The sequence below is a fragment of the Panthera pardus genome, unplaced genomic scaffold (genome assembly GCF_024362965.1).
Source record: "Panthera pardus isolate Hobbes unplaced genomic scaffold, ASM2436296v1 HiC_scaffold_17, whole genome shotgun sequence".
In the NCBI taxonomy this organism is placed as follows: Eukaryota; Metazoa; Chordata; class Mammalia; order Carnivora; family Felidae; genus Panthera; species Panthera pardus.
In genome coordinates, this window is record NW_026526732.1 from 113,466,418 (window position 1) to 113,494,066 (window position 27,649).

At 39.1% G+C, this 27,649-nt stretch overlaps 1 long non-coding RNA gene across 1 annotated transcript in view; it reads right to left on the reverse strand.

The window, feature by feature from the left end:
- Positions 1–4,718: 4,718 nt before the first annotated feature.
- Positions 4,719–27,649, reverse strand: part of LOC128777703 (uncharacterized) — a 213,705-nt gene continuing 190,774 nt past the window's right edge. The window contains exons 3-5 of the long non-coding RNA XR_008423028.1: positions 14,185–14,346; positions 13,017–13,178; positions 4,719–5,311 (exon numbers count right to left, since the gene is read on the reverse strand). This is a non-coding gene — a long non-coding RNA (uncharacterized LOC128777703). The remainder of the gene's footprint in view (positions 5,312–13,016; positions 13,179–14,184; positions 14,347–27,649) is intronic.

The following is a 27,649-nucleotide window of genomic DNA, read 5'->3' on the forward strand; positions in this document are numbered from 1 at the left end:
GAGGGAAATGACCTGTACTCTGGAAACTATAAAACATTGATGAAAGGAAAGGAACGTGACACAAACAAAGGAGAAGACATTCCATACTTATGAATTGGAAGAATCAATATTGTTCAAATATCCATACTATGCAAAGGAGTCTACAGGTTTAATGCAATGTCTATCAAAAGATACCAACACCATTTTTAACAGAACTAGAATAATCCTCAAATTTGCACGGAACCACAAAGGATGACAAATACCCAAAACAATCTTGAAAAAGAACAATGAAGCTGGAGGAATCACAATCCCAGACTTCAAGATATATTCCAAAGCTGGGGTAATCAAACAGTACGGTATTGGCACAAAAATAGACACATAGATCAATAGAGTGGAGAGCCCAAAAGTAAACTCACACTTATGTGGCCAATTAGTCTATGACAAAGTAGGCAAGAACATACAATGAGGAAGAGGCAGTCTCTTCAATAAATGGTGCTGGGAAAATTGGACAGCTACATGCAAAAGAATGAAACTGGACTTTCTTATACCACACACAAAAATAAACTCGAAATGGATTAAAAACCTAAATGTGAGACCAAAAACCATAAAAATCCTGGAAGAAAACATAGGCAGTAATTTCTTTGACATTGGCTGCAGAAACATTCTTCTAGATATGTTCCCCAAGGCAAGGGAAACAAAAGCAAAATTAAACTATTGGGACCACACCGAAATAGAAAGCTTTTGCACAGTGAAGGAAACCATCAACAAAACAAAAAGGCAACTTACTGAGTGGGATAAGTGCAAAAAAATGTATCCAATAAGGGATTAATATCCAAAATACATAAAGAACTTATACAACTCAACAACAGAAACCCCCACACAATCCCATTAGAAATGGGCAGAGGACCTGAGTAGACATTTTTCCAAAGAAGACATCCAGATGGCCAACAAACAGACACATGACCATGTGCTTAACATCACTCATCAGCAGGGAAATGAAAATCAAAACCACAATGCTATCACCTTACCCTTGTCAGAATGGCTAGAATCAAAAAGACAAGAAATAACGAGTGTTGTCAAGGATGTAGAGAAAAAGGCAAACTTGTGTACTGTTGGTGGGCATGTAAATCAGTACAGCCACTGCAGAAAACACTACATTTTTAACTGAAAAAATTAAAAATAGAATTCGCATATGACTCACTAATTCCACTACTAGATATTTACCCAAAGGAAAGGAAAACACTAATTAGAAAAGACATACACACTCCTGTTTATTGCAGAATTATTTACAACGGCCAAGATATGGAAGCAACCTACCTGTTCACCAATAGATGAATGGATTCATGTGTGGTTGTGTATGTGTGTGTGTACACACACACACACACACACACACATAATGTGAAATTACTTACCATATCAAATGATGAGATCTTGCCATTTGCAACAACATGGATGAATACAGCAGGTACAATACTAAGTGAAATCAGAGGAAAAGAGACAAATACCGTATGACTACACTCATATGTTAGAATTTAACAAACAGAAACAGAGAAAAAAGAAACAAAATGCAGACTCTTAAATATAGAGAACTGGTGGCTGCCAGAAGTGGGGGAGAGAAGGGGGGTGGGTGAAATAGGTGAGATTAAGAGAACACTTATGATGGGCACTGAGTAAAAACAGAATTGTTGAATCACTATATTGTATATATACGTATATACGTATATATTGTATATATAAGATACAAAGAAGTCCTCACTATATGGTTATGTATAGCATTATGCATGGTGGGGTTATTAAATATTGAAAATACGCCAGATCTTTAATAGTGAATTCAACTAGTTTCCAATAAAAATAATGGCGGAACTTGAGAGGTCAGCAAATGGCTAAGACAAATCTTTAAATAATAATCAAAATGAAAAAGAAAACTATTCATGTACTTTTTCTTTACCTTTTATACAATTTTGTAGATATTTCAGCCAATAGCCTTGACAAAAAAAAGGGGTTTGTATACTATTAATTGTCTGGCACAATTCACTGGATATATAGACAATGAAGGAATCTTGAAAATCAGCTAGACAATCCTCCCATTTTAGAGGTGCATAAATAAACCCAAGAATGATTATGACATTTATCTAAATTCATAAAATTAGATATCCAGAGTAGAAACAGACACTAAATTTTCTAATTCCGATCCAATGGGATTTCTCATAAACCATGAAATCTCTTCAAAACTTGACCTTTTTTATTTTTTTAATATTTATTTATTTTTGAGAGACAGCATGAGCAGGAGAGGGGAGAGAGAGGGAGAGAGAGGGGGAGAGAGAGAGAGAGAGAGAGAGAGGGAGAGAGAGAGAGACACCCAGAATACAAAGCAGGGTCTAGGCTCCGAGCTGTCAGCACAGAGCCCGACGCGGGGCTCAAACTCACGAGCCGTGAGATCATGACCTGAATCAAAGTCGGACGCTCAACCGACTGAGCCACCCAGGCGTCCCAAAACTTGACCTTTCAAGTAAACAGAGGTTTCAGCACGTACCTCTGTTCACTGCTGCAAATCTAGCTTTTTCTCCTAAATTGCTGTGCCCTTCTAAGTTTACACATGCTATAAACGTAAGTGGCACCCGCTTTAGAGGTAACATTGTGATGAATGAGTAAATGTGATCCCCTAAGCAGCCTGGAAACAAGAATTCATCTGCACATCGACAAAGGTCACATATTTGTCATGGCTACCTGGGGCCTGGCCGATAGCTTCTTTTGGAAATTACAAAAACAAAAACTGAATCATTCAGTTATTTTCAAAATGTTTCATTAATGTTAGTCAGAGCTTGAGTTACTTACGTTCCTTCATATTAATTATCAAATAAACTCTTCTACATGACCATTAAGTTTCCAGAGATCCCTAAATGTCTGTGTTTCTGACAAGCAGACTCTCCCTGGCTTATACAATTACCATCAGAGCTCCTCCAGACAGGCTCCTATATCATCCATGAACTCAGCCAAATATCACATACCATATGTCAATAATTCTGCTTATCCGTCCTAAATGTATTTTTAAACAATTTTTATTTGGAGGCGAACGTGACTATCAGACAACATTTAGGAAATCTCTCCCTTCCTTTGGGCTTTATGCCTCTGTTTATAGATGTCCCTCCATGATTGAACCTAGAGGGGGAAATGTACTTTTTATGGTAGTAATTTTTTTCTCTTTTCCCCCCATTTGTTCAGCTGAGAACAGGAAATGAAAAAACTTGAGCTATGGAATTGAACAAACTATAAACTACATCTGTTTCTGGCGGGCTGCAGGCCTACCCACCGTCCTCACAGTGCTGTGGGACAAATGCCCCGCTTCCATCTGCTTTTTGCCTAGGCTGGGATTTCATGTCGTAGATTTCTCTAACGTGACAGCCAAGTGCACAAAGACGGTATAGAAAATAAAGCAGACGCCAACAGCGGGCCGAACCCAAGCTAATCGGATAATATTGCTATAATTTTTCAGCCTTTTTCTTTCTTTTTTCTTACAGGACTAAGCTCGCCCTGGGTGATATCTCATAGATGTTCAAATCCCATATACCATCCCAAAGTGAGAAACCAGAACATTCCATGACCACGTGGGGCCCAGGCAGCTGCAGCTCTGACAGAATAGGGGGTGTTGTTAGGGAGCAAAGGGAGGCAACTCTGAGAAAATAAGTTATTGACACCAAAAAACAGGTACTTGAACGAAAGTCAAAAGATATCTTTCTGATGGGGTGGAATAGTGTTTGGCGACCTGAAAAATCACACATCCACATGGGGTACTCAGTTACCAACTTCGGGATTGTTGCAATAAGATAGAAAACCGAGAATAAGGGACATACAGCTTTCACCGGCGGAACAAAAAACGACGAAGGCCTAAAAAGCAGACTGCCATGGGGAGGCAGGGGTACAGAAAGGGAGACAGCAGGCAGCAGAAGGGATACTTCACCTGCACCAGTTTCCTGCAATGGGCTGGATCTGGTTCCGAGCCCAGAGAAAAAGAAAAATGTACCTCCTGCGTCTACTGCTTCTAAACCAAACGGGGCCAAAACTCAGGGGAGTGCCCGTTAAGTGCGGCCTTTCAGCTTTAAGAACAAAGAAAGAAACTTCTGTGAACTGGCATTTGAACTTAAACCCCACGCTAAACACCGCTTCTATGGCAAAGGAGTTCAAAATGGCTTACAAATGAACTTCTTGAACAAAACCTTTCCCAGGTAAGAGATTTCCTATAAAGTGGCAAAGAGGAAAACAACAAGAAAAAAAGAGATCATCCCAGGAACCAATTTTGCTATGCTTAGGAAAACCTAGAAAGTTGTAGAAAGAGACAGGTTAAAATTTAAAATTTCTTCAAGCCACCAAATCATACATTTTGTGTGAAATAATTCTGGTCCTAGATAGCGGTGGATTAGCAAAGTCTTTATGCCATATATTAGTTAAAACGCCCTCGCTCCGTTAATACCACGTGCGTAACTGCATTTGAATGTATGTAAGCTGTTCCTTTGTTTATAGGTAGGCAGTGAGGCCAGAGAACGGAGGTTTGGAAAAAAAAAACTGTTTAAGTGAGTTAATCACTTAAAGTGTGATTAGCTCTTCCAATTTTAGTGATAACTTTCTTACCCATCATAATGACAATCAAGTCACTGACCATCTGATTTCCCAATTTTAAATTACTTGGGGGACTGTCCTGAAATTACCTTGTTTTACTTCACTGTTTATTCAAGGGTTTATTATCTGCTTCCCCTGAGAAGAGTGTAAATTCCATGAGGGCAGGGACTCCACAAATTGTTTACCACTGTATCTCCAGTACCTAGAATAGTACAGGACACAGAGGGGTTGTTGAGGGAATGAATGAATCATATAATGAAATCTTTTCCTATGCCCATCTTATTAAAAAAGTATAAATGCTAAAGCTACTAAAGGAATATTTGAAACGTTGGTTAATCCGTTAGGATAATCTCAAATTCTAATTACCTCCAAATATCTTTCCATTGTCAGTAAATCATTCGCTTGTAAATTTACTACCAATATGGTAACCATCTCAGTCTTCACAAAAGCATTCAGGCTCAATAATACTATTCTAAATATAATCCTAGAAGGTAAATATTAAGGAAAGCAATTCCAAGCCATTAGGTTAACTACAGGCCAACTCCATCCAACAGTAGAAAGTTCTTGGCTTGAGAATCAAGAAACAGAGATTCTAGTCTAAACATTTACTTACTACTTGTGGGAACTTGTGTAGGCCATTTGACCTCTCTGAGCTAAAGCCTCCTGTAAAATGTCAAGATTGGATGTAATTGCCAAGACCTTTGGTAGCTTCAAAAGCCTATCAGGGCAAGAAATTGAAATTGTTAGCAGAAGGAAAATTGTACGATGCATGTATACGTACTAACAACAGAGTACGCTCCAGTTTTTACCGAGGGCCAGACCTTCTTCCCAAGTACTTAACATCGGTTAACACACAAAATCTTCACAAAGAAGTCTTTGAGGTAGCTTTCCTCCTTTTCATTTTAGAGAAAGGGAGACGGAGGCCGAGACGCATCAGGGGACTTTCTCAAGGTTTGAGACAGACGTGCGCAGCTCAAGACTCCAAGTGATCTGCCCTCTGCCGGCCTTCATCCTCCTGGCCCACCTCTTCCGACGTCTCTGCACGCAAGCCCCCCTGGATTTCTCTCTGGATCCTGAGCGCACATACTCGTTCCTGTCTCAGATCCTTTATACTACTCGCGCTCTTTCCTTGGAGGGTTCTTTCCATGGCTGGCTCCCTATCTTATGCGGGTCTCATATCAAAAACCATGGTCTTGCCCTGATCCCTCCAGCCAAAGTCATCATGACATGCACCAACTTCTTGTTCTTCCCCGGATCTATCACCATGTGAAACGATCTCATGACATTGCTCAGTAGTTCATTCATTCATCATTTCCTCCTGCGACTAGAATGTAAGTTCCACAAAGGCAGGGATTTTAAACTGTCATCACTGTATCTCCAATAGCTGGAACAGTAGAGGGGACAAAGTATTTATTGACTACACGAAAAATAGATGAGAGCATCAACAATGACTTTCCCATATTCAACTTAACTACTCAAAAGTATGAACACAAAAGCTACGCCCTCGATACGCTGAATCCTCTGTTATGCCGTTTGAGTAAGATTGTCAGACAAAGGAGAATTGAGTTTACTGACAATATTTAGTACTCACATTTCTCAGAATTTCTGCTTTACTGTCAATTCCTATCAAAATAATTATGTAAACATTTCTTTTTTTTTTCATTAAGCGAGTGCGTTCATTTCAGAGAGGAGTTCGGATCTTTTACTAAATCACCCAAGAAACTGAGTGACAACATGACTCATCAAAAACATTAAGTTCACAGAATCTAACGCTTGCAAGAACGCTTACATTTTGTATTAAAATGTATATGCTTAAAGAGCGGAGCACAAGTGATGGGCAGAGACAGACAGAACAGCAACCACGCTGCGTGTCCTCTCCGGAGAAGGTAGTAAAACATTATTTTACCAGTACAGAAAAAGGTGACAGTAAGCGAGTCTTGAGTACAGTCTGATTTGGGGGCGGGGGGTGGGGGTGACTTAAAGAACACAGGGAGCCCTAGACTGGAAGGGTATGGAATAGTGGAAGGTCAGAGCTTTCACCGTCCTCAAAATTCTCATGCTCGATTCCCTAAGTTACTTCAGGTAGCTTTAAAAATCCACACAATATACTAAGAAAAGATAAAAACAGGGTAAGAAATGTCATTAGGGGAAAATGACAATAGAAGAGACCCAGTGAAGCCAGGGCTGAAGCGAGGACACAAGCTGTCTGTGGATACGGACTCTTGGATCCTTGCTAGATCACCTACTGACCCAACCTCTTCTGGCATCCAGGGCGAGGAGAGCCTTGCGGGGCAGAGCCACCAAGTCTAGGATTCCAGGGAAGCCCAATCAGGCGTATTAACCGTTGTGTGGATGGGGAATGGGGCCCACGCCAGGCACTGCTTGGAAGTCCAAGAGAATCTCCTCCCATGGGTCCTCATAAAGATGGCAGTAGGCGATGAACCAAGCCCAACAGCATCCTACACTAAGCGCAGCAATGTGTTTCCTCAGGCTGTTTTATATAAAATTACTCACTGTAGGCTGCGGCATTGCACTCAAGAAGCAATTCAATAAAAGCAGTTATTCGAGCGGCCGACGGCAGCAAGCAGTCAATTAATGCAGTTCCGGGCAGGACCACATATACTTTCCGTGGTGTGTGCATGTGCGTGTGTGCACATGCACACACGTGTGTATAAGCACGCTTTCATTCAAGTGAGCTTTCCACAGCATTGGAGCCTCAGGGACCTCAAGGTGTACTCCTTACCAGCCAGCTACCTGGAATGCAGCTACCCTGTGTTGTGCCTTCGTGCGGAACAAGAGGCTATCCTGGGAGGGACTAACATTCTCAGTCGCCAAGGGAAGAGGCAAGAAGTAAGTTCCTCGAGATATAAATTTGGAAATACAGATCAAGGGACCAACAGGTCCCTGAAGTTCACCAGCAGAAGGTAGGCAGCTGAGAAAGATTAACCTGAAAATTATACATGCAGGCAAACCAATCATGCATGCCTTTTGGCATTTTAAGTCTGGGGAAAGAACCTCTGAAATGGTTCATCTTGAAGAGCAGGTCGTTCTCTGTACAACAGAGGAGAACTGACTGAAAAATATATGCCTACAGAATTAAATAAGTTAACATACTGAATAGGATCAAAAATTGTAAGGGACACCTGACTGGCTCAGTGAGTAGAGTGTACGACTCTTGACCTCAGGGCTGTTGAGTTTGAGCTCCACATTGGGTGTAGAGAGTACTTGAAACTAAAATCTTAAAAAAAAGTATAAGCCAGTTGTATGTTACAGATAGTTTTCAAAAAAAAATAATAATAATGACTTTTGTTTCAGAGTTGTACCCCTGCCATGCACTTCAAAGAATTTAAGTGTACCTCTTTATTCTCTGCTTTAACACTCTAGAAAAACAGAATGTGTAGCTTAATATTTAATACTGCTGTTTTATTCCTGTACTCAAGTATCAGTTTACCTATCTTAATGCAAATATATTATTTTTTTAATTTTTTAAACATTTATTTATTTGTGAGAGACAGAGAGCAAGAACAGGGGAGGGGCAAAGAAAGAGAGAGGGAGACACGGAATCCGAAGCAGGCTCCAGGCTCTAAGCTATCAGCGCAGAGCCCTAGGCGGGGCTCAAACTCACACACCATGAGATCATGACCTGAGCCGAAGTTGGAAGCTCAACCGACTGAGCCACCCAGGTGCCCCTAAATATATTAATTCAAATATTCAATATATAACTTTTTTCATAACAGACCCTCTGAACTCCTTTGTAGGAATCTCACGGAGGACACCATTCTTTACATCATTCGCTTCATGAGGAATCTTGCAAAACATCCCTGTCTAGGATTAGTACACAAAATACACAAATACAAATTAGTACACAAAATATACAAAAGGTACAAATTGTACGTCTTGAACAACTGGTTTATTTTTAAATTTTTTTAACGTTTATTTATTTTTGAGAGACACAGAGAGACAGAGTGTGAGCAGGGGAGGGACAGAGAGAGAGGGAGACACAGAATCCGAAGAAAGCTCCAGGCTCCGAGCTGTCAGCACAGAGCCCGACGTGGGGCTCAAACTCACGAACCGTGCAATCATGACCTGAGTCAAAGTTGGACGCTTAACTGACTGAGCCACCCAGGTGCCCCTACAATTGGTCTAATTTTAAACACATAAACTCTGTGAACCATGGAATTGCCCAAGTTAAAATTTTTCAGTTAATTGGGAAAAAGCTTAGTGATGACTCACGTATTTGTAACAAGTGTATAATACACATTTAGTATTCTTGTCATTGTTTATCTTTTAAAGTTTAAGTTATTTTTTTAAATTTTATTTATTTTAGAAAGACCGTATGCACATATGCATGCACACGTGTGGGTGAGGGAAGGGCAGAGGGAGAGGGAGAAGAGGGAGAGGGGAGAGGGGGGGAGGGAGGAGGGGGGAGGGGGGAGGGGGGAGGGGGGAGGGGGAGGGGGAGGGGGGAGGGGGAGGGAGAGAGAATGAATCCCAAGTAGGCTCCACACTCAGCCTGGAACCCCTGGAATCATGACCTGAGCGGATATCAAGAGTTAGAGGCTCAACCAACTAAGCTACCCAGGTGCCCCAAGTTTAAATTATTCATAATGTAATTTATTTTGAGTGATGTTTTGCTAGATTTTCTTGGTGTGTTTTAGGACTGCTTTATTTTTTTACTTTTTATTTTTTTAAAGCAGTTTCATTTTTTTTAAAGATTCTATTTCCATGCAATACCTACACCCGATGTGGGGCTCAAACTCACAACCCTGAGATTGAGAGTCTCACGGTCCACCAACTGAGCCAGCCAGGCGCCCCTCAAGTCTGCTTTAGATGTACAAAAGAATTGACTTGCGAGCCTGTTTTCTCTTTACATACGGTATGGGATTAAGTAGTCTGCTTTATTTAAAAAATAAAAGCAAAAAACTGGTATACCTCTTTAATCAGATAACTAATAATCTAATCAGTGGAAGATCTGGAGGACAAGGAAATAAATATATTGTGTACTTATGTTTCTATTACTTTGAAATAGAATTGGAGAGTATAACTCTCAAACATCCTTAAAATTTTAAAAATAAAATTAAGTGGATTTCCGTTAAGGTGTTGGCTTTTTAGTATGTTGAGGGGAGAAGGGGTTGTTTGCTGTTTTTTCGAAAACTATCAGAGAAAGTCTAACTGTGAAATAAAATGAGATTCAAAATTTTAGTACACATTGAATGTAACTGAGCAGTCTATTCATTTGTTTAGAATTTGAATCTTTTGTGAAAGTATTTACTCTTAATATCTTAATGTTTTTGCCTTATATCATAAAGAATCATTTTCTCCAATTATTATATCCCAAAATACCCCTCAAGAGATTTATCATAGTATTACTTTATGTTTTGGCAGCCTCTAGAACAGAGAATGAATTTAGCAGGGATATGAATATGGTGATATTTTTTAAGTCTTCTAATATTTGCTAACTCACAGTGCTCTGATTTACTCACCGTTTGAATCTAAGTATTTAAATAACCTTAATAGGAGCAAGTTAAGTAAAAATATTCAAGGGACACCTGGGTGGCTCAGTAGGTTAAGTGTCCAACTTGGGCTCAGGTCATGATCTCATGGTTCCTGAGTTTGAGCCCCGTATCAATTTACCTGCTTTCAGGGCAGAGCCCACACTGGATCCTCTGTCCCCCACTCTCTCTCTCAAAAGTAAATAAACATAAAAAATATATATTCAAATAAATTTCTTAAACTCCCATCTCAAAATTTCTAGTGTAGCAGTTTTCTCAAAGTGTTTACTGTAACATCAATTTTCTATTACAATCTTTTTATTGAAAATATTCGATAACATTAATGATTTTGTCTCGTTAGATGTACTCTAAGATATTTAAGGTATCTTACTTCTTTTAAGATATTTCTTACTTCCACCAAAAGTTTTTCTTTACTCCAATACCTTTTCCATCTATGTTGAAGGCTATATGTAGATATGCAGGTATTTCCAGTTCAGAAAATGACTTAAGAAAGAAGAAAATATTATTTGTGGAATTGTCCCTTCAAATTTACAGGACAAAAGAAACAGCCAAAGGCCCATGAGGCTCAGAGACAGAGTGGAGGGTCCACACGGATTCACAGTTTTCTGTAATGAACACCATGTTGCTGAAATCTACCGAAGCATCCAGAGTCCGGACATTGTGCTCAACAATCATTACCCAAACAACGTGGACAAGAGGGAAACTGATAGAGAAGCAAAAGAAGCAAATGTGAACAAAAGGAAATTGAGGGAGATTAATCTGTTAAGCAAATATGCTCTAACTTCTCAGAAGTAACTGCAAAGCTTTTGTACACGATGTCTTCCAATGGCAAAGAGGTGGCCCGGAAATATTTTCTTCATTAGCCAAATCAAGCTTTAGGCAGCAAATGAGAGTATTCTTTGTACTTTTTATGGTGACAGGAACAGTCAGGGTAGGAGTTTAAGATAATGTGACTAATTTCACAATCACATGGAAGAAACAATCTCATTGTCTTATAGTCACATTTCACTCAGGACACAAAAACCCAACTTGGGGCTGAGTTTCCATCTCTCACAGTTTCTTTGTGTTTCTGGTTGTTTGTTTCTTTGTTCTAAATTCTATCCATGTATAAGAACAATATGGTTTAAAAATCTAGAATTTATGGGGCAATCCTACAAAATTAGAATGTATAGATTTTGTTTCTGTGGCCCCAGTAATCAGGAAAATGAACCTGTGGAAATGCATTCATCAGGCCTCAGCAAGTGAACTCATCAAGCAAACATATAAAGGAAGGGACACCAGAGCTCCTTAGGCAGCTTGGTTTGTCAAGCATCTGACTCTTGGCTTTGTCTCAGGTCATGATCTCGTGGTTCGTGGGTTCGAGCCTCACACTGGGCTCTGCACTGACAGTGAGGAGGCTGCTTGGGATTCTCTGCCCCTCTCTCTTCCCCCCCCTCCTCAAAATAAAGAAACATCAATAAATAAAGGGGATTTCCTGGGTGGCTCAGTCGATTAAGTGTCCGACTTTGAATCAGGTCACGACCTCACGGTTTCTGAGTTCGAACCTGCATCGGGTTCTGTGCTGACAGCTCAGAGCCTGGAGCCTGCCTCGGATTCAGTGTCTTCCTCTCTCTCTGTCCCTCTGTTGTGCACGCGCTCTCTCTCTCTCTCTCTCCCTTAAAAATAATAAATGGTAAAAGAAAAAAAAAGTCCTATAAAAAAAATAAATGAAGGAAGAAGTGTTACCTGACATCCAGGCACTCTGAGTATACAGCTTAAAACCACTTTATAAATACGGTAATCAATACCACCGAAATTAGTAAGTGGTGATAAATTAACGGACTTGTCCAAGTGCAACTTTCACTATAAATAATAATTGAATTTTTCCATCACCTGAGAAACCATGTACCTCTGCTTAGGACCTGAACTAATTACTTCAAAATAGTTGGATATGGTACATATTTGATTGACCTTTAGCAAAAAGCTACACACCAACATATGAACCAACTCTGAAATTAAGCATGAAGGATAAAAATGTATATTGAAAAGAATCTTCTTTCAAATGAGCACAAAAATAAAAAAATAAACTCCAGCTTCATTTTTGTTTCTACCAACCAAATCTCCATTGTTCCACTTATTTCTGGAGTTCCAAATTTACAACTAGATAGTTTTCTGATCTCACAAGACATCCTTAGTATTTTTAGTTCTCTCTCATTTCCCTTGACTCTAGGAATCTCAAGAAGACAATTCTAGAGACGGGAAAAAAAATACCGGTTATCATAGTCTCGTCCACAGAGAAATGGTTGAGGCCTAGAAAACAGATATTCCCCTGAAAAGGATGAAAAGAGCAAATGTTCTAGAAACAGGCATTATAGAACACGCACATTTAGAAGAGTGTAAAAGCAAACTACCAAGATAAGGAGCAACCCAGATGAGAGAAGACAAATCAGAATCAATGCCATAAAAGCCAACTGTTTAGAGAAGCAGGGAATAGTCAAAAATATTGAAATCGACGGAGATGCTCTGGAGAATGAACACTGAGCAAAGGCCGCTGCACATGGTTAAAACAATATATTAATGATATTCTAGAGCAGAGTCTCAGTGAAAACATATAGAATGAATTTAGGTCATAAGGCCATAAAGTAGAGACATCAAAGTAAGATGTTGACTATTCGAGAACTGTGGTAGTCAAAGAAATACGGCAATCTCCTCTTCTATGTTCCAAGAACCCCAGCGGATGCCTGAAACAACGGATAATACCAAACCCTACATACACTTTTTTCTATATATACACACCTATGGTCAAGTTTACTTTCTAAGTTAGACACGATAATAATGATGACTAATAAAATAGAACAATTACAACAATACGCCATAGTTAAAGTTAAGTGAATGTGATCTCTGTCCCAAAATATATTATACTGTACTCACCCTTCTAGTGATGATGGGAGATGATAAGATGTTTACATGACGCGATGAAATGAGGTGAATGACATAGGCCTTGTGACACAGCATCAGGCTGCTACTGATCTTCCGACGGTTTGCTAGAAGGATCATCTGTTTCCGGGTCTTGGTTGACACCAGTAATGGAAACTGCAGAAAGTCAAAGTGCAGATAATGGGGGGACTCCTGTAAAATGCCACACTCAGATAAAAATATATCGTTATGAGACATTATTCACATCCCTCCTCGGTGTGGAAAGCTCTGATCTTTGGCCTAGATTTATCCACTATGTATTTATTTCAATGACTTCCTTCATTTCATTACTATCCTAAATATAATATTCTGTGCTTTTTAAAAACACACTCTGGGGCTTGCTTGTTCACCTGGATATGGTATGAAGTCCCAAATAGTGACACGTTTCAAAAGATCACTTGAGTTATTTTCATTTAGAGACAACTGAACGATTATGACTCTCGTGTAGTAAATACCTAGCATGGGTTCATGCTCACTCAATATTCTTCACAACTAATTATATGATGCTTTATAAACTATGGTGCTTTGCATTCTGTTTTTAAAATTTAACTCGAGAGTTACATATAACTCTACTGGATAACCATAATAAGTTCAAAATGAAATTGAAAAAGTACACCACAAATAAAATCCAAAAGATATTAAAATTCTGTTTAAAAAGCACTGTTCAACACCGTAAGTAACATCCCTTTATGGTACACTTAGTAATAAAATTAATGAGGCAGAGTCCTAAAATATTTCTAACAACCCCTCCTGTGTACCTATTATGCAAACTCATGGTTTCTCATTTCTTGTAGGAATTTTAACCATAAAAGAGTCTAAAATTTGGGTGAGCGTCCATTCAATTACTTATAAAAAATTTATAGTCAGATTATTGCTGTAAGTGTACATCAATATGTAAGACTGTAAGACAAATATATTTTAGTCTATATTTTATTGTTATAGAGGGGTGGGGAGAAGAGAGTGACCTGGTGGCTAGGTAGAAAAAGGCACTGAAAAAGGTAAACTATCAGTTGCTACAGGGTAAAGTAAATTATAGTTCCCCATGACATTTGTTGCTAATTATAACAATCATCTTCCTAGACAACAGGAGGATAATGATACTCAATCAAGAGCAAGTACTCACAATTTCCTCCCCAGGTCCCACAGCCCCACTGGATTCAGCTCGTGTGTCCTTCTCCAAGCGGGAACTGGATCATTCTTTCTTGAATTTGTTCGAAACCATCCTTTAACCCTTTTTTCTAGTGCATTATCAAAGAGCTCTTTGTTTTCAGATTGAGCAATCTGACTGAAAAAAAAAAAAGACAAAGGGAGAGACAAGAAGGAGTCTATTCAAAGTAGGAAGATACACATGAAGAATAAAAGCAAGATAGACGTCTAAAAACAATACACTGTCATAAATTAAATATGATAACAGCATACTTAGGAGTTGACTTCTATGCTGTGTTGAATAATTCTCAAGGCCTAATACACAAAAGAATGTCTAACCTTTGTCTTGAGCCTAAAATATGTCTGAAGCCACGAATCTCAATGCTAACCCTTAAATGGAAAAACACACCTGAAAACATAATTATCGAAGACTAGACAAATATCATTCTAAATAACATTGTCCCCAATTTTCCGGTACAATTTTCACGTACTTTGATATGTATGTGAAGTACAGACTTAATTCTCATGTGTTTTCTATACTAAAGGCAATTCTTTAAGTGTATGAGCAAATATAAATTAACCAGATGTTTTCATAAAGCTTGAAATACCATATTGTTTAATACCATAAATGTATAACCAGGGGAAAATTGTGTGCTCTGATTTTGGGTTGATGAAATATAGACCTCAACCACATCAAGAGATACACAGCAAATGCTGACCAGAGGTTCTCACTGTTGAGTGAGGACAAAGACCAAGTACGTTTAAATTGCAGTAGGTATAATTTTGAGCAAACAAAAAGAAATCTTTGATGTGTCTCTACAAAAGGTGGTTAATGGATTTAGTTTGATCTGTGATTCAAAGAAAAAGCCATTCATTATCATCACTGCTATTACGGTCAACACGGCCAGCCCTGACACCATCATCATCATCAATATTTGTATTCAAAATCTCTACATAGTCTCTAATATCATAAACAATACCACGCACTGGGTCATTCACTCGCTAGGACATGACCAAGTAAAACAAGATTTGGAGGCAAGGACGGACCCAGTTCATGTGAGACTAGAAGCTCATACATTTCGGGGTTCCTACCTTAAGAGAAAAATACAAAATGGTGGATATAAAATTAGGTATAAACATAAACCTTTGAAACGAAACCAATGAAATGCAACAGATTTCAAAATGCAAAAGCTGACCAATACCACAAACATAATAAATTCAAGGAAAACAAACATTTGTATTAATAACCTGTCAGACTCTGTGGTAACCGCAGTTAAGTTTTGCCTACATTTTTTTTGGTCCCAACCTCTTTGATTCCCTGTTGTAAAGATGCTAGATAGCTAATTTAATCTCTACTTGAACACGGTTAATAAAATGTTATTTTCTATTAATAGTTCAGAAAGGACCCTTTTTGCTTTTTGATGCATTATCAGTAATTTAGAGTTTTGCTAGTAACTTGGGAAAACCTGTATCAGGTCCTTGCACACATGGATATGGAATTTAGAACAATTTTGTGCAGACAAGGCCCTGGACATTTATATATTGTAAACCGTATTTTCCCTCCAGTAGCCACGTAGGTCCAGGCTTACTGCCACAGGACATGTTCACATAGCTTGGGTACTTCCCACTGAGAAGCAGGTGACAACAGGTACACAGAAGTAATCCCAGAAGTCATTCCTAACGCAAGGTGACCAGCACTGACTTAACTATACAAGAAAGGGAATCACATCAACCGATACGACGAACCCAAGCTAAACGTACCACTGGCCCAGCTTCTCTGTGATCCCTAAATTTGACATTAAGAAATGTTTGGGGCCGGGGGCACCTGGATGGCCCAGTTAAGTGCCAACTCTTGTTGCGGCTCAGGTCATGATCTCACAGTTTGTGGGTTCAAGCCCCGTGTTGGGCTCTGCACTGCCTATGTGGAGCCTGCTTGGGATTCTCTGTTTCCCTCTCTCTCTGACCCCTCCCTTGTTCTCTCCCCCCTTCAAAATAAATACACAAAACTTAAAAAAATATATTTATTGTATGTCAGTTACAATTTTGTTTTTATCAGTCAAATATCAGTCCAAATCTAATCAGGGCACAGAAAACACACAGTCGAACAGAGAAGTGCTGATATAAATAATAATTAATGACTGAGTTTTGTGAGCTCTTCTCCCTATGGCCCTGCAGGGTCACTGTACTTTATATGAATGAATGGCATGGGACAACTAATTTAAGAGTCTTTCATAAATAAAAGCTGCCTAACTCTAAAAAGGAATATAATGAAGGGCAATGAGAAAGATGTAAGGAAAACTCTACGAAAACAAAAGTAAGTTGAGGAAGAGTATTCAAGGAGGAATAAACTTGGAAACCATGCCTTCTTCAAGCCTGAATACAGACCTTATTGGAAAGTCGGTCTTGGGGCGCCTGGGTGGCTCGGTCGGTTAAGCGTCCGACTTGGCCTCAGGTCATGATCTAGCGGTCTGTGAGTTAGAGCCCCGCATCAGGCTCTGTGCTGACAGCTCAGAGCCTGGAGCCTGTTTCAGATTCTGTGTCTCCCTCTCTCTCTGATCCTCCCCCGTTCATGCTCTGTCTCAAAAACAAATAAAGGTTTAAAAAACATTTTTTTTAAAAAAGGAAAGTCGGTCTTACCGACCACCCCATGACAGAGAAGATAACTGGGTTACCTAAGCCAGAGATGCTAAGGAGAAGGAAGGAAAGAGGGAGGGAATGACCAACCAGAGTCTCACAGTTGCAGGTGAAACAATGCTGGTGAATGAGAGTACAAAAGGAGTCAAGGTGTTGGGGGTGCACTCACCGAAGGCGTGGGGTGCTAAACTAAGTGGAGTTTATCCCAGAATATCAGTCTGGTTCAACATTAAAAATCAAAGTCAAGGGCGCCTGGGCGGCTCAGTCGGTTGAACCTCTCTCTGGCTCTTGATTTCCGCTCAGGTCATGATCTCATGGTTCAGGAGTTCAAGCCCTGCGTGGGGCTTTGCGCTGACAGTGCTGATTTTCGCTCTCCCCCTCTTTGCCCCTCTCCCACTTGTACTTTCTCTCAAAATAAACTTAAAAAAAATCAAGGTCATTCACGTATTAACTGATCAACACACACACACACACACACACACACACACACACACACACACACACAATTTCAATAGATGCAGAAAAAAAAAAAAGCTGGGATACGCAGCGTCTATGTCAGGAAGGCTGTGGAGAATGACCCCGCGGAATACACACGGGAAGAGGCTGGGGGAAGCTTGTGCGGAGGAGGTTGGAGCGCTGGGACCCCGTGGATCAAAAAAGGCTGAGTGACACCCGGAGCATATGGTGCCCGTGTCAGCAGCACCGCGGTGACTGCGCACAGCGGCAGGGGCGACACGAGGCTGACAACCGCGCAGCAGGGGCACAGACGCAGCACAGCACGCTGGAACCGTGACGTCTGCAACTGCAAGCGAGCTGAAATGTTACCAGACCTGCAGGCTGACGAGCCAGCCTGCCACAGATGTCTCCGTATGTGTACGTGCGCGTATACACAAGTACGTGGGGGGGGGGGGGGGGGGGGGGGCGTGCACGTGTGAGCAAGGGAAGTGTCTTCTTCTTCGCGGGATAGACCTTTTACATACAGAACAGGGCGTCCCTTCCTCGTGCCTCCGCTCCCCCTCACGGCGATGCAGCGGAGCATCCCGTACTCTATTTCCACATGTGCAAACTGTCCCAAATGTCCAAAGGAAAATGCACCGCGATGCCCTGTACGCACGCACCCTGTGCACAAAAAGGGGCTTTGTCCCACAAGAGAAGAACTCTAAAATTAACAAACTCAAAGCGTATACGGGGCTGCTGGCAGACGAGCCATCCTCCCCTTTAGAAAGACCTTTGCTCCAGAATATAAACAAATCCTCTCTGGAGATCCCCTCCTCTCTCCCTTCTATATAACCACCTGGAGTATAAACAAATGTAAACAAATAGCTCTCCGGAGATAAATCGCTATCTCTCCCCGGATATCTCTATCTTTATAGTTCTATTCAATCATCCTTTAACTCAGGTGCCAGAATTCTTTGCTCAAAAGCCCTCACTGCAAAAATGGGAAAATATACATGGAGCATGGACTCCCAACAGGAACCAGGAAGAAACTTCACTCCTCCATAATGCCCTCCAGTGCCTTCTTTCAACAAAGCTTATTATCACAATTGCTGCAAAGGAGAAATGTTTAAAGCTCACAGAGCAGGTAAAGAAGAGTAGATTTTAAGCTGAGAGGTAATAAACTGATAACTGGAACGCCTAATAAAAATATTATAAACTTTATGCCTGTAAGTTTGAGAACTAGATGAAATGGACAAATGGCTTAAGACGCAAGCTACTCAAGGTCACAGAAGAAGAAACAGCCTGTACAGCACTGTATCTATTAAGAAATTAAATTTGTTAACTTCAAATCTTCCCACAAAGAAAACTCCATCCACATGGATTTTTAGTAGTCAGTTCTTTCAAACACTGAGGGAAGAAATAAAACATACGTCTCAACTGATTTTGTGATAACAGCATCACTCTGGATCCAAAATCAAATACATTACAAGAATAAAAAACCTCAGACCAGTATCCCAAGAGAACACAAATGCAAAAAGCGTTTAACCCTATAGCAAATCAAATCCAACTATCTATCTATCTATCTATATCTATCTATTTTTTAAGATAATGCATTATAACTAAGTGGAGTTTATCCCAGCATATGTCTGGTTTAACATTAAAAAAATCAATGTCATTCACCATATTAACTGATGAACACACACACATTGCAATAGATGCAGAAAAAAACATTGACAAAACTCAAATCCATTCCTGGTTTAAAAAACCAACCAAACAAACACCTCTCAGGAAAGTTGCACCAGAAGAAAACTTCAACATGATAATATCTACAAAAAATGTGCAGTTGACATCATACTTAGTGGCGAAATACTTAGTGCTCTTCACCTAAAATATTAACAAAGAAATGACATCTGCTGTCACCACATGAACTCTTCGTTTTACTGGAGGTTTAAGCCAGTGCAATAAGATAAGAAAAAATAAATAAAAATCATCCAGATTGGAAAGGCAGAAGTTAAACTACCACTAATTCCAGATGACATGACCATCTATATAGAAAATCCTATGAAATCTACCCACAAAAATCTAGAACTAAACATCGGGTTTAACAAGATCATGAGATCCAAGTTCAACACCAAAACAAAAACAAAAACAAACTATTGTAATTTTATAGACTGGTAATAAATACTCAGAAAGTGAAACTGAAAGAGGCAATACTATTTATATAAGTGTCAAAAATAGGAAAGATTTAAATACAAATATGACAAAAGATATACAAAACCTGCATGCTGAGAAATCCAGAACTTTGCAGAGAGAAATTAAAGAACACCTAAATGGGAGAGATGCACTGTGTTCACAGATCAGAAAACTCAATATCATCAGGTTACCACATGTCCCCAAACTGATTTAGACATTCAGTGCACTTCCAATAAAAGTCTCAGCAGGCTTCCCTCTAGAAATTAATAAGCTGACTCTAAAATTTCTATGAAAATTCAAAAGATCTAAAATATCCAAAACTACTTTAGGATAAATAAAAGAACAAATGTGAAGGACTTATACTAACTTCAACACATATTATAAAACTATAGGAATCAAGACAAAGTAGAATTAACATACAGGGGCACAACCATATCAATGAAACAGAATTGTTTACTTCAGAAATAACCCCCACACAGGGAATCAAATGCTTTTGAACAAAGTTTTAAGGAACAGGAAGAACAACGTTTTAACAAATAGTGCTGGAATAATTGGATATCCACATTGCAAAGAACAAAAAATAACTCTGAACCAAACTTAATGCTACGTACGAGTTTGCAGAGGAATTACAACTGGAAACAAGACATTGTTTTTTGGGGTAGTGCTATGATTACTAATTTGGTTTGGGTGGGGGATTATGTGTATATCCAAGTATCAAACTTACCAAATTATATACTTAAAATATGTGCAGTTTGTTAAATATCAATTGTACTTCAATAAAGTTACTTTAAAAACAAATACATTAATCTAGGCTTAACAATTAACTATCTTTTTAATACATGCATTCATATATACAAGTGCACATCAGATATATTTAACAGATACTTGTATTCATAAAACAGAACAGCTCTTGTCATCATTTGTTGGCCCTCATCACAAATTTATACTAGCATTTTATAAAAGAGGAAATATTTCCACATGTGTACATAGCGTTCTAAGTGAAAAAGCACTGTTTGGTGGAAATTAAGAAGAGATTTTGTGTGCTTTGCTTGGCTTCATTTAGTTGGAGAGAATAACAGAGCTGACTGGCCACCAAAGCATTCCTATCATCACCAGAGATGCCTACATAGTTGTTTTCACCGAGGATCAGCAAGGACATTGAGCCAAGTTTCAGAAATGAAACTCCCACAATCTGATGTGTGCTACGAGAACATGGGACACAGTAGGGTTAATCAAGACTCTCAACCGTAAGGGATTTTAGACAGCGTCTCATCAAACCCTTCATGTACTATGAGTGAAGAAACCGAGGTCAAGGGAGATTAAATGATGGGTCCAAGTCTTCATAATGGCAGAGTCAAATCTAGAATCCCATGTTTCTGGTGGCCAAATTCTGAACCTTTTTCTTACTACCCTAACATCATCCTTCGAGAATCCCCCCCCCCCAAATACCCATTTATCATATCCACACAGAAAAGCACCTTCTTACATTCTGCTTTATTTAAGTGCATTTTTGTTTAATTATAATGAAAAATATCCCTGCAATCTTTTCTATTGTCAAACCCATCTGCAGACTCCAGATTTGACCTTTTGGAAAATTAGCTATTTAATTTATACACACTTGGGACAATGTCCCCTGATTTTGTTCCTGTCTCTTTGTAACTCATTTTTCATTATCCGTGGTGAAGACAATAGTCTCTGTCCTTCATCTGGAATAATTGTTTTGAAACCCTCTTCTAAAACAAAAGCACCAGGTTAAGAGTAGTTTCTGTAACAATAGACTCTTTAAATATAAGAAAAATATGCAAATCCCAGGAACCTCTTAATCATATTAGTGCAATCCAGGTAGAATTAAATTAATTTTATATTTAAATACTCCTTTTTTTCCTTTCTGATTTCAAAGGCTTTTCATGCTCACTAAAGAAACTGCAGAAAACAGAGAAAAGATTTAGAAAGATAAAAATCACCCATAAACTACTCAACCAGGTAGAGCCATTATTAACATGTGGCATTTACTCAATTGTGTAATTAGATCAATACACATATAACAAAAGATATTTAACTAAAAAGCTATAGATATAATTATCAAGATAGAAATCTTCTCACATCTAAGTTTTGTATCTTTTTTCAATTAACACAGACTCCTTTTCCCACCACTAAAATTATTTCAATTATTTGTAATATCATTCTTAAGAAATGCACATTGTTCAACCACACTGCTACAGTATTATTTCATCTTCATGTCATTGCTGGACATATATGTACTTTTTAAGCTTTTAAATGAGGCCAACGAGATCCATATCAATCTTTATTAATAAGCATTTCTGATTTTTTTTCATAGGATATATTTCTGGACACGCTTTTAAAAGTTTAAAATTTGCCAATAATGGATGATCATATAAGCTCACTCAAGCCTACATAAAGTTCTTCTTTAGGAAGAATGTGTGACAAGTGGGCTTGGAAAGTAAGAATGGAATGCATATGAAATGTCTTTTCCACGCATAAGTAACTAGCAGGAATAGAAGCTAATTTTAAACATTTTGCTTTATTTCCCTTTATAGTAATAGCGGAATAATATTTGCACACAAATTCCCAGTATCTGGACATTAGGGTGGATTTGAAACTGAAAAACTGTCATTGCCTAAAAGACGAGTTCCTAGAAGATCTATTTAAGATAAATTTTTAATAAAGGCATAAGCACATGGTGTCACCATGGTGATAAAAGGAAGCTGGGAATACCATCTGACGGAATATAGGTTGAATAAAAAATAGGTTGGTGATAGAGTTGAAGAGGTTCAGCTGAAGAAAGGATCAGAAGCAAAAGCAGAGGGGTTCTCTAAGGAAGGGAAAAAATTTTAAAAAAATCAGAGGTATTAGTTTCCAATTAAATCATGTAAATGCCACATGTAATTTTCTCTCTCAGTTTGTGTGTACTTATTAAACCTTGGGCCAGCTAAGCAGTCTATAGTTCATATTCCTAGCACTCCGTGGGCAAATCTCAAAAACAAGAGACAAAACGATCTTTTCCAAGGATGCCTCTTACAGTGTACCGTGTGGCTTTGTTGTCACTGATAGCTAATTCTATCAGGGCACAGGGATGGAAATGGGGAGATCTGCTCTTCACCTCAAGCTGTTGGCTACACTCAGACATTCTCAAGGTATAATGAGACCCCTGCCTAAGAAGATAGAACAAAAGAGAGCCTTAAAGAAAAATAATGATTCTTCCCCCCTGCTCGTTCCTGGGGCTGAGAATCTGTGTGGATGTTGTATAGGCATAATTAGCTGGAAAAAAAATGTTCATTATGGTTTCTTCTCCCCTTCGAAGGCGAAGTGGAATAGGAAGATGGCCAAGAACGTGAGCCTGGATACTGGGCCTTTCACTTTGGAGAAATCCGTGATCGGGACAAAGGTACTTAATTTCTCGAAGTCTTAGATTCTTCATCTGTCGAATTAGGCGAATGCCTCACAGAGTTGTCATCAGGATCAAAGTACGTAGCAGAGCACTTAGTACATAATGTATACCTGATAAATTACAGTATTCATTATCATTAGCGTTCCGTATGGATTAGCTTGGGAGATACAGAAATATTTCCCAAGTATCATTCATTTATAATCATATGGTAGAAAGTGGATCAAAATCTAAGACGGTCTGATAATTACTGGAGGGGAGGACTTTTTAGTCAACGCCCTTTCATTTTTCTTAAGTATTTCGAATACGCTTGCTTTAAGTACATTTGCCAACATATACATCACCTTGCAGACTGAGGAATCTGCTACAATGACACTTCAACCCCTGGAACTGTGCTGTCTCAGCCTAAGAAGTGAATATGCCCAAATTTACTGAACATAATCAGTACTTTCCACACAATAATGTTCGTATGAAATCACCTGGGAAATCTGACTAAAAACACAGATTCCGATTCAGGGGCTCTTGAGATTATAGGTGATGGTGACAGGCTATCCTGGTCACCACACATTGAGTCAAGGACGAAACCAGGGGGTGCTTGGGGGCCCCCAACGCACATCTGGCAATGCCTGGAGACATTCTGCGTTGTCACAACTGGGGGAGGTGCCACTGGCATCTGGTGGGTAGAGGCCAGGGTGCCGTTGGACATTCCACCATGCACAGGACAGTCTCAACCACCAAGAATTACTGTCCCAAATGTAAAGTCCAAAATCTCAGTAGGGCCACACTTGAAAAACTCGGGACTAAACCAATCTGAGGATCTTTTCCATTTAACAAAAATATATCGTAGGAGGAATAAAATCTATTGTGTTTTATTCATATCTACGTTCGTCCAACAAAAACCAAAAAACAAAAACCAAGCAAAGAAAAAACTGACCGTGGGGGTGAGGGTGGAAAGAATAAAAATGTGTGTTCATACCTAAATAATGAGCCACAATGGAAGCCACAGAGCCCAGAGTGGGTCACTGCAACCTAATACACCACTCAGGGTTGGGGCTATAGTTCCGGCATCTGCACTGATGGTTTTGAAGCCACAGATCCTGGGCATAAATGAGGAGCAGGCAGGCACGAGGTCCACATAACAGTCTGCCCTGAGTAGACACAGATAGCTGCCCGGATATAACAGGAACACAGCACCTACTGATCTCAGGCATGGGACCTATGTTCCCTCTGACTGTAGAGATGAAGGCCAAACCCCATGAAAATGGATCCACAATCCAGGCATAAACACACGGTCTCAAATCGCCCTTTTCTAAACTGATATTCTCTCCTACTGACATTTGACAAATTATTATTTGATAAACTAAGTTTTGATAGAAGAAAACCTACCAACATGTTTATCAACAGTCTTCTTTTTCCTGAATTTTCTTTTAAATTCATCAAGGAGTTTACTCTTATAAGTTGCCTTGAAGATTTCACATCGATAGTTTCATTAGGAAAATCATAATCAACACCAACTGTATTAAGAACTTAATTGACCCACTTGGGCAATCATTTCATGTAACAAAATAATTTATCTTAGGGCAAGAGAAAGATAAAAGACAGAGGTTGGAGTTTAAACAGCAGACAAATCAAAACTACAGAGAGGGTTTATCATTTGTAAATGGTATGGTGAACGTTCCTTGGAAAGAAGAAAAAAGGCACTGGCATTCTGAATGCAAAACTGATCTCAGTGGAAATCTGAATGCTGCCTTACATAGAGGGTCACTTACCTGTTATCATGAGACTTCCAGTCTACAGCCATACCACCATGAATGTGCCCGATCTTGTCTGATATCATGACACCTCCAAGGCAATCAACCACGGCAGCCTACAATGTGGTAACAAGTGCCCTGTCTCCGTTTCTCCAGCAGAAATATAAGGTACATTTCCCACATTTGATGTATTCAGAGGAATAAAAATGAACTTATCCACAAAAGCCCAATAGATACTGGACGGTAACAACTATTGAACTTTGTAAGAAGTTATACTTTTTGGTTGTTTACATAAGATCAAAGTATTTTTAAAACCGCCTCAGACAAAAAGGAGAATATCAATGGAATGCAGAAATCAGGAGGCTAATAATCGTGTGTGTGTGTGTGTGTGTGTGTGTGTGTGTGTGTGTGTAATCCAAAATTTGAAGATTATATCTATATGGAGTAACTTCAATAAGGTCCGAAAAATATGAAAATGTTATCTCCTTTAAATACTCTGACCTTTCTCCAATTTCCAAGTCAGTTAATCAGTACTATTAAGCACATGTTATGTTGGACAGGACCAGGTCTGTAACCAAATGCTATGATGGAAAAAGGCCTAAATTCCTTTTAAATGACATGGAGTGAAGGTCCTGGGAGTGAATCATCCGTGAAGATTTCTTTTTTCTAATCTACTGAGCGAAAGGGAGTAAAAAGACCTCAGAAAAGACCTTCTTCACTTTGTCTTGTGTTGCTTAACGGAAATGGAGAAAGAGCCTTATTTTAAAATGTTTTATGAGCTTACCGCCACTGGCTAATAACAGCTGTGGGCGGTCTCTGAAATTTGCCCAAACTTCATAACAGCGGAAACGATGAGGTCCCCATGCTAATTAAAGTTAAATGTGCCTCCCTGTCACATAACACTGATTTATCCTTGAAGAACTGGTCAACTTCAAGTCCAAGGAAGCCCCCCAACAGAAACACCTCCTTGAAGAGGGAGATCCACCAGTGCCCTATTAAATCTGTCTTTATACCCACCCATCCATACCTAGCTCTCCCATAATTAAATCAAGAGACTTAGGAATCAGTCTAACCGCTATCTACAACTTCTAAATGAATTCCTTAAGTGGTCTTTGCAGGAAAAGGTGGGGCTTTTGAAAACGAACGGTTAGAGTGAAGCGGCCTCACCTTAGTTATAAGCCGGGGAGCAAAAGCGGGTTTAGGCTGTGTGTCAACACCAACCGTTGTTTCTATTAGGGTAGAATTTTCACGATATTTTTGAAGAATGTAAAAGAAGGTGAGTTGGAACATGCAATTCTAATTCCTTTTAGGGCTTATCACTCTTCAAACATTCAACAGCCACCCTTAATACCATTACCTCTGGGACAACATTTGAGTAGGCCCCCTCAATCTAACAACAAGAGACGCGAGAGAAAGACTGCAGTTTAAAAGCCTGGTTAAAGATTAACACAAACAGTAATAAGAAGGTTCTTTAGGAAAGAATCAGAACAGCTGCAGCTGAATCCCGCTACCTGCTGAGGGTTGCTAAGCAACTTGGGCCTACCACTGCCCCAAGGGTATTTTACTTTACAATTAGGATTTTTGAAGGGGGAAGTGGGGGAGGAGGGGGGCGATTCCTAGTGAAACTGATGTAGAAGAGCCATATATACAGATACATGTTGTTGTGTTATTTTTTTTAATAGGAAAATGGTGTCACTCCGTCCTTTCAAAGGTAGAATACTCCAGATAAAAGCAGATTTTCTTTTTTTGTATGTAACTGACAAAAATCTAGCAATAACATGGAGTTTTAAAAGTGACATTTTGACTCTAAGGGAGGAATTATTTGCAATTTGTTTTGAACAGAAGCTTAGTTCATGTCAGATGTGAACCTCCAGACAATCATTAGTTTAAACTGCCTGCTATGTGTTTAAAAATTTCAGTCAATTTAGAAGCTGATCTGAATTGCAAATGTGATGGTAATAAGCCATTAGGGAACTGCATATCTATTTTTTTTTTTTTTTGCACTTACAACCCCCTGCTTTAAGGAGCTCCAACTACATTGAAATATGAAAATATCATTTTAATCATGCACACTGTCGACAAACATGGAAAGGCCAGAGACTCAGAAGTGGGAAAGTGGCATTGGAGGCTGAAAACAAGAAACTGGACAAGAAAGAAGAAACAGATATAACCTTTACTTTAAATTATATACAGTAGTAAGATTTTCCAAAAAACAAATATTCGGTTTTGTTGGTAATGCAACACACATCCCCAAGCCCAGCATCTGGATAAAATTTATTTTCTTTGGATTTTGGAATTACAGAACGTTAGCCCAAACCTTTTATGAGGTCGCTTGGGAAATCAAGAGAAGAGCTTCTATGGTCGGATTTCAGCTTGCGGTATAAATAATGAATTTTAAAGGGTGTTTATCAATAAAAATTCTTCTTTCAACAGCCTATTTCAGTTTTCTAAAACACTATGGGTTTCGGCAGCCCCCAAGCCACCAGTGCCAAGAGGTATTTTATTCGCACAAAGATGTTCCGGTTCAGAAGCTTACATGTTAGCACAAAAATGGGATGATGAAAAATTTCAGTCCATCCTTACATCTTCCCACTGGCAGCTATATATTTAATTGAACAGAGACTGGAATTAGGGGAAAAAAGAGGTGAGCTCCCCATATTTTCAGTGAATAAGACCCATTTTCTTCATTCTTAATTGCCTGTTTTAACAACCATTTGATTCCCAAGCTAAGAAGACCATTGCGACGGAAAGGCTGATAACTGATCAACCAGCCATGTGAAATCATTTAGCATATTTCCGCTAGCCTCTACACAAACCCATTTCTACCCCTCTGAATTCGCTAAAATTTGGCACTTGGCTTCAGTTCAACTGTATTAATAGGACCCCAGAAGTTTCATCTCTGCCACTTGCCAAAATCTTTGGGAAATATGGAAACTTATGAGTAATGCATTCATGACATGTTTTCCCTCCACAAAAGTTAAATATTGGCTAAGATAAAGATAAAGTGTAACATCATTGGT